The sequence below is a fragment of the Alligator sinensis genome, unplaced genomic scaffold (assembly GCF_000455745.1).
Source record: "Alligator sinensis unplaced genomic scaffold, ASM45574v1 scaffold471_2, whole genome shotgun sequence".
Taxonomy (NCBI): Eukaryota; Metazoa; Chordata; order Crocodylia; family Alligatoridae; genus Alligator; species Alligator sinensis.
Window position 1 is genome coordinate 1,858,587 of NW_005842143.1, and position 8,293 is coordinate 1,866,879.

The 8,293-nt window shown below is 49.3% G+C and overlaps 1 long non-coding RNA gene across 5 annotated transcripts in view; it reads left to right on the forward strand.

The window, feature by feature from the left end:
* The window catches only part of LOC112550549, a 22,175-nt gene that overhangs the window by 8,275 nt on the left and 5,607 nt on the right, over positions 1-8,293 (forward strand). For 3 of the 5 annotated variants that reach the window (XR_003094447.1, XR_003094448.1, XR_003094449.1), the window contains exon 5: positions 1,916-3,387. This is a non-coding gene — a long non-coding RNA (uncharacterized LOC112550549). Of the gene's footprint in view, positions 1-1,915; positions 3,388-5,007; positions 8,264-8,293 lie in introns of those variants that run through there. The other 2 variants (XR_003094450.1, XR_003094451.1) reach the window with 2 other exon arrangements.

Consider the following 8,293-nt stretch of genomic DNA (forward strand, 5'->3'; position numbering starts at 1 on the left):
AGAGATGGAGGGCAGAAGAGAGGAGGGTAAGATGGAGTTCATTAAAAAGGGCAAGAAAGGATTCTGGAAATAGGGGGGAGAATGGGGGATAAAGAAAAAGAGAAATAAGGCTCCAGGAGGAATGAAACAAAGATGTAGTTTATAGGGAGAAGGAAAGAGGGGGAATGGAGAAGAGAGGATCATGCCCTGGAAGGATGGAGGAGAGAGAGACTTTTTAGGACTAAATGTTCCAGGGGCGTAGGTTGTAGCCATGTTGCTCTAAGGACATAGGCAGACAAGGTTCTTGAGGTAAATCTGATAATTTTTATTAGACTAACTAAAATAGCTGGGGGAAAAATCTTCTTTGCAAGCTTTCAGGTACAAACACCCTTCTTCATTTAGGAATAAATGTGTCAGCAGAGAGAAGCCAAAGCACCATGAGGAGTTACTAACCCCTTCCCCCTGCCCGTGCTCAGAGCCAGCTCCATCCCTTGGCCTGAGAAACTCCAACCAGCTCTGACAAAGGATGTCTGATGCCAGAACAGAGACACCTCTAGGGTCTCTCCTCTAACCCTGCTCCTGAGCAGTCTGATGCCATGTTGCAGCCCGCACCCCCAATCCCAGCAGGGAATGAGCCCCTTGTTTTACGTTTCCCTTTGCATCCACTCACCCCTGTCCTGTGATAGAATTACACCCTGGGACTGTGCCACTGGCTGGACTCGCTCCTGCATTGAAAATAGCAGCACCATTGCCATGGAGACAAAACAGCTACTCCTTCCCCAGGCCTTGTCTCTCACCCTCCCTCCTGCCAGCCCAGCAGGCTGCTTTCTCCTAGAGTTGTCTCACAAGTTACCCTGGTAACAGTGTCCCTGGCAAGCAAGGGAAGCTCATAAACACAAACAGTGATTCCCCTGGATGCAGGTCCCGCTCCACTCCCACGTGCCCAGCTAAGATATCACAACAAAGCTGGTGTCAGTGCACGGCTCTGAGGAGTGAGGGTGGCTGCATGCGGAGCCTAGGCCAGGGAAAGCGATGGCGCCACATGGAGCGTGTGCAGGAAATCCTCCCTTCAGCCCTGGCACCGAGCTCTCAAAAACGGGACGGAATCAGCACTCTGATAACATTTCCACCAGATCCGCCCACATCCTCTCCTTCTGCCTGGCGTGGGAACAGAGGGCAAAGTGGGTCCTGGCCAGCCGCATAACTAGCAACAAAATGTGCACCCAAGCTCCTAGACCTGTGGCTGCCCTCCTGCCCCCAACAGGAGTGACCCCACATGCTCCCTATTTACCCAGGTTTTGCATTAACCCAGACTCATAGGAGTCAGCAGCACAGGGGCTTGTGCCTGCACTGGCACCAATGTCCCCTGGTGCAGTCACCTAAGGCAGAGTCTCTATCTGGGGATGATGGGCAAATACAAGATGGATTGTAAGGTGAGGCTCAGGAATGGATTGTAACAGAGTTGTCGTGAGGCTGGGGAACAAATCTGTCCTAGCAGGGGATCTCTGGCTTGTGCCATGTGCACTTCCATGCTCCTCCCTATGCTGCTCCATGAAGGGAGAAAAGCTCCCAGACAAAATGCAGAGACACCTGCTTCTCCTTCCCCCCAACACCCGGTCCCTCCTCAGAGCTCATCTCTCCCATAGCATACACAGGTAACTGCAACCTGCAGATGGCCAGGCAGGAGTGAATCATGGCTGATGCTTCAGACTGGTTAAGACACAAGATGAAATTACTTCCCTGGGGTGACAGTGAATCACTGGCAAGTTAGGGATGAAACTTGGAGCTTCAGCCTTCAATTATCATTGTGCTAAGCCTGAAGACCACAAGGAAGTGCAGCTGTCACTGTTGGAAATGCTGCCCTCAGGAAACAAAATGTGCATTAAGACCTAGGTTGGATTTACCTTAGTGTCTCTGATCACTGCTTCTTCCACAGATACCAGCTGGAGCCTGTACTGTACCACATGGCCTCAGAAACAGGCAGCAAAGTAAACTGAGAGGAAATCTGAGCAGCAAAACCTATGATGAAGCTATGGCAAGAGGGAACATAACTGTGATTATAGGTCCCAGTTTCCCTGAAAACCTGTGCTGGGATTCCAGTTTCCAACTTCCTGGAGCTTGGAGAGGATGGTACCATCAATATGAAACCAAGTGAACAAAATTACCCAGGTAATGAGATTAGCACTGCTAAATTGGAGGTGAAAACCTGGTAATGGAAGACATTGATTTTTGGAAAATACAGCATGTAGGCATCAAAGTAAATGGATCTGGGGACAGTAAATTAATCTTGAGGAAGGGCTTCCAAACCAAAATTGTTGTCAGAAACCAGTTAGAGGGCTTTTATGCCAATACTCAACAGACCAAGAAAACATGCTTGTTATAAGGAAGCATTTTCCATGCAGCAAAGTCAAGAGTTTAACAAGTATCTGAGAATCAGAGCAATGGTTTGAGCCAAGTTAGAAACTACATTATAGTCACTGAGCTATTACCATAGGTAAGAGAGATCAAGATCTAGGCAGTGAACAAACAGGGCTTCCTTCTGCTCACAGGTCTGGGAGATGCAGTCTGTCATTTTAATATACTTATTGCTGCTGTTCTGAAGCAACAGTCGACCTTCAGCTGTGCATCTCAATCAAGAAATTGTTCTTTAGATATATAGGGAGTAAAAGGAAGGCCCAGGGAGGAATAGGACCCCTGCTAAATTTTTTGGATATGCATCTAGCTGGGGTCATCTAGACCCAGCACTCTTTCCTGCCTATGCAGGGGGTCGGACTCAATGATCTATTGAGGTCCCTTCCGACCCTAACATCTATGAATCTATGAATCTATGAATCTCAGACAAATAAGAATCTAAAATTGGCTCTAGCCAGTGGACTGGCATCCTCCAGACAATGCGAAAGCCAGTTGTTTCAACTAGTAGCACCCTTCCTACTTGATACCAAGCTCCTGCAATCCCTACCAGTGCTCCCAAATCCTCATCCATGATACCACCTGTGTTCCAGCTCTGAGTCCCCAGCCAGCTTACCCCACCTATTCTAGCCATTGGCAGACTGCCTTGCCATTGCTGGGTGGAAAGGGCAGAAGGCAGCATGTGCCAGGTTTCCAATGTCTCCAAAGTCATGGAAAGGCAAATTCCCAAACTGGCTGGGGAATGTCTACAGAGAGACATCAGAAAGTGAGTCAAACTTTCCAAAGCCCCTAAATGACTTAGCCCCATTTTCTAAAGCCCCATTTTCAAAAGTGACTGAGACACTTAGGACCTTGTGTCTCCCTGATAGTCAATGGATTCCGGCTCCTAAGTCACTCAGGCACTTTTGAGAATATGACTCAGCATCCCTGCTATCTCCCTAAGGAAGCCATCCATGCCACTCACGGTAATCTCCTAAAAAAATAAAAGAATAGACTTTGTGCCATTTCTGCATGGGTAATATAGATACATGCCCACTTGGGACAAGGCTGGGAACAGAAAAGTCATGTCATGTGTGATCTAAACTGGGATTTGAATTGTGGAAAGCTTAATCCCCAAACTGTCACACCCCCCCAAAGCTCTGGGCACAGCAAGTGAAAAAGGACTGATGTACAAATCAGCAGGAGTCCAGGAGGGGAGAACTGGATGACAGGCAAATAAGTAGTTGGAGAAAGAGAGCGTGTGTGGGAGGGAGATAACAGGTTTAAAGGGCAATGCAAAAGGATTTTGTTCTTGGTGTTTGTGACCTAAGATTGATGAGGATTTCTTTCTCCCCCCTAAGACTGTCACTTCCCCTCCTCTTTTCAAGTGAAATTCCATCCTCTGTGGCTTCTGGATGTGGACTAAGCATGTGAGGGAGGGAGGGAAGGAAACTGGATTCTCCCAGTCCTGTCTTGCTTTGGTTTTAGTAAGGAAGGAGTGGGAATGACTGCCTGACAACCCCTCCAGCCATAGAGTCAGGAGAGGAAACAGTTACTGAGCCTGTGCCATGCTCTAGTTGCTGGGAAGTCAAAAAGGGAACCAACCCTAGCTGCAGGAAGCACCTCACCATAGTAACAAACCCCCTATTCTTCTCCTTGGATGGGCAAGTGGGGCTCTGGGCTTCTCTGTTCTCAGGTACCTCCACCTCCATCCTCTCAGAGTTGGCTCTCCAGACCCCTGCACGGGGGGCATTTTCCCCTTGTCTGTCCATTGGCTACCCCATGTCTGCAGCTGTCTAGTTCTTTCTGTTCCTCTTTTCTAATCCTCTTCCCTAGTGATTCACTGCCACATCTTGCTGCTCACTGCATCAATACCTTTGATTTCCCCTTTTCCTACTCCCCTCTTACTTTCCCTCACCTCATTTCTTTTGATTACAATAAGGAGAAAGAAAAAGTGGCTGGATTAACATGGTAATAATGCTGGCCTTGCCAAAGCCAATATGGGACTAGGAAGAGCTGCTGAACCTAGAAGAGCCAAGAGCAGAGCCCACTATGGACAGTTAGGGGGGGAATCTTGGTGACTGCACTCACTGCTCTTATACCATTAATGCAGAAGTTAAGGGCTCAATATAAAAATGACCAAGTGAAATCCTCGCACCTGGCTTATGCAGGAAGTCCAACCAGATGATCGCAGTGGCATGTTTTGGTATTAAAAATCTCTGGATTAAGGTGCTGGATACCCCAGACAGGGAGCTATTAGAGACGGGTTTAAACTGCACATGCCTAAGCCAGAGCCAGACCCTGCTTTTGGAAACACTCCCATGTGCTGAGCTGAGACTTCCCCACAAGGAGGCCTTGCCAGCTCGGATCACCGGGCTCCAAACACCCTGCTGTTCACAGATGTTCAGCTCTGGGGTTTTAGCTCAGTTTACTGCAATAGGAGTCATTTTCCAAAACTCAAATCCAGATCTTGAGGCAGATTAGGAACCACATGGTTGTTTGGGGTGCTGGGGGAACAGAGCAGAGGCTGGGGCCCGTCTAACAATTAATACAGGTTTTCTTTTCCTGCTCTGCCTGGCTGCCGGGTGAAGCAGCAGGAGAATGTTCCATTGTTTTCTCCCCTTTTTTCTGTGCATGAAGCTCTCCTTTGCATTGGACATGCCTGAACCTGTCCTTAGGCTCAGATTAATCCCCTACAACACCAGAAATGACAGCTGAGGTCAGACGCTGTCAGCAGAGGGGAGGAGGAGAAGGAGGAGGAGGAGAAGGAGGAAATCTTTCCCCAGGAAACCACACATGTTCCTAACCAGAGCTCTGGATGTGAACAACAGACAGTTGTGCCTGGTTCTCTTGGACTCTGTTAATACTGCTGGCAACAACCCAAAGCCTGCACAGTTGCAACACACTACTGAGTCCTAGCACTTTGCCCAGAGACACAGGAAGCTCACAATCTTCATGACATAGCTGTAACCTTCCCGATGGGGAGACTCCATTCAGCTCCACTAAAGAGGGCTGCAGTTCTGTTTTTTCTGACAGACCTAAAGAGGTCACCCTGAAATATGGCAAGGGAGTTAATAATACTGGAGCCCCAGCCGGCAGTGCTGGGAGGAAACTCTCCCTGCTGGCACCAACTGTTAAGGTTCTTGGAGCAACGCAGCAGCATCTGGGGCCTGTTTCTACAGCATAAAAGAGAGGGATAGCAGGCCAGGGGAAGGGAATGATTAAAATGGAGCTCAGAGTTGATGTAAAGGCAAAACTAAGACAATCTGAGGCAGAGTCACCATGACATGAGGCTTCTTTGCAGTTTTGCAACTATAGACATGGCCCCACAGAAGAGCAGCAGGGACATTTTTCTGCCCCAGACCTCATAGAGAGGTACTAGCATGCAGAAGAGGCCTGCCAGCACTCATACAACCAAATGTTTTGGCTGCTGGGGTGAGAGGACCAGACCCCGTACACACTTCACCAGCCACATACCATCCTGCAGTGATGCTAGTAGCCCCTGACTGCCCTTCCTAGGTGCTGGGGTTAACAACACCCCATTAAGATGAATGGGGCGGTTTTGTTCTGTGTCCGACTCTCTGCAGACTCAGGCAGACACAGTGACATCAACACTGGTTACGCTTAGGTCATGCTGTCAGGCTCCCTCTGTGATGATCATGAGGGGTAACCCTTATTTAAACAAAACAAAATGAAAAGATTCTGTCCTCATCACAACTCCAGAGGCTGAAGCCCAGGGCTTGTACTGTGCAAGTCTTGGTTCAGCCTAGGGAAAGAAGATGCAGCCTAACATAAAGATTCTGGAGCAGTCACTGTGCATCTCTCACAGATGGTTGAACCACCAGTAGTCTCTGCCCACAGCTGTTTTCAGCATTAGTTGGCATTTAGAAAAGGAGATGCCAACAGTAAGAGCATTAGCTCTCCACAGCAGGTACCCCCCCATGCACGTCCATCAGGAAGGGAGGGACCTAGCCAATTTTCCATTATAAATCTCCCCCATTCTGCAGCCACTACCACAGCTGGAGGGCAAAAACACATACTGCAGGTTGGATCTTGGTGTGTGTTCCAAAAAAGAGGAGGGGAGAGGCTGTTCTGGTCTCCTGAGCATTTCACACCTGCTCCTAAAAACACCTGCCTAAACACAAGTCAAAACAGCTTGCTTTGTCTGGTCCACATAAAACTACAATTAGAAAGCAATGGCAACTCCGTTGTGACCCAGACTGACACAGGCCAGGAAATTCAGGATTGAGAAGTAATGTCTGCCCCTGAACTCACCCTCTGTGCACGTTAAAAAACCAGCATCATCTTGGAAGTGGTGAATCTGATACAAGGGGAGGCCAGGAACATTTCCCCCTCCACACCACTGAATTATCTGATCGCTGGTCATGCTTCCATTACTTCCCGGGCAGGGAATGTACTGTTCCATCCTCCCACTGCGTCCCTGGAGTTTGCTTTATCATTTGGGGACCACATTATGACACACTACTTGATTCAGTCTGCAGCTCCAGACCTGACTCCGGCTTGCCCTCCCCATCCCTTCCCTGCCCCGCAGGTAACAATCACCAATAAATCATTTTGTGGAGCAAAGAGGAGAGGACAGAGGGTCAGAGGACACCCAAAGCAAGAGGCACAAAGCTCCAAAAACCCGTTTTGGACTTGCTCTCCAAAGAGCTCTGCATTTCATTAGCACGCTGCAAGGCAGCACATCCAGTTCTGGCATGGGGAGTGGGGGGTTTCTTATGTCAGGAGCAGAAATTACAAACAGAAGACAAGCTGGAGAACAAGCTGCTCGCGCTTGTCACTGCATCTCTGCACTGGCCCCAATCTGACCCCACCTTCTGGGGTTTATTGGCTTGGGGCAGGCCAACAATAGTGCTCTAACACCTGGGCCCCTCGGCCTCACTGCCAAGGACTTGTCAACTCTAAATTACCAGACATCTCTTAGCTAGCTTGGTGACCTTGCCAAGGTGAAGTACCCCCAGCTTGGCTACCGATCCTGCTGCTGTAGCAAGGGTTTTCCTAACACGTTGCTCCATGAGGCATCCCTACTGGCAACCAAATTTCAAAGATAGCTCCTGCCCTTCAGTGGTTGGTAGCATACTAATGACAGATCAGCTTGGGTATGCCCAGCCCAGCCTTTAAGGTGAAGCTCCCAGGCCTTCTACATGTCTTGTCAGCAAACCAAACTCTACCTTTCCCTGGCAAACTTCCCTTTATCCCCTCTCTTCCTGGCAGCAGCCCCTCCCTGTGCCATCCGAGTCTTATCTAGGCAAACAATGAGCCTGTGTCCCCCCTAGAAGAGCATGAAGAGGCCAAGGCCAGGGGTTGTTGTGGACAAAGCAACCAGTCTCCTCTCCCTGCTAGAGAAAGCTCCAGTGGAGTAGCATGAGCAAGATCTATCTTCCTTGCAGCTCAGCACATCAATTGCACCCAAACCTGGCAACAGAGCATGGGGTGGCATAAGAGTTAGTGCTTCAAAGGAGAGGGAAGCCTCCCTCTCCCCACTTTAACTAACATACGCCTGAAGCATCATGGGCAAGCACAGCATGCTGCAAACAGATGTGAATTCTGAGGAACGTGCCAGGGCCAGAGGGAAGAGCTGAGCCCTTGCCTTTAATCAAGGTTTAATTATGCTCACTACAGGGCAGAAGAGAATTTGTATAAAGCACTGCTGCCCCTTCTCCGCCCCCAAACACAGGGAGCTTTTTGCAAGTCCCCTGTCATGCTTTTATTCCCCCCGTCCATTAAGCAAGTGGCCTAGGATTTAAACCTTCCCAGGCTCTCTGTAGCACTTCCCCCACCCTGAAAGCTCTAGGACTGCTCGAGCCTTCCCTAAAGTAGGCAGCCAGCTGTGCTCTCCAGGCAAGGGAGTGGCAGAGTCAGGAATGCAGCCCACCACCCCCCCCCCTCCCCCCCCCCCCCCACA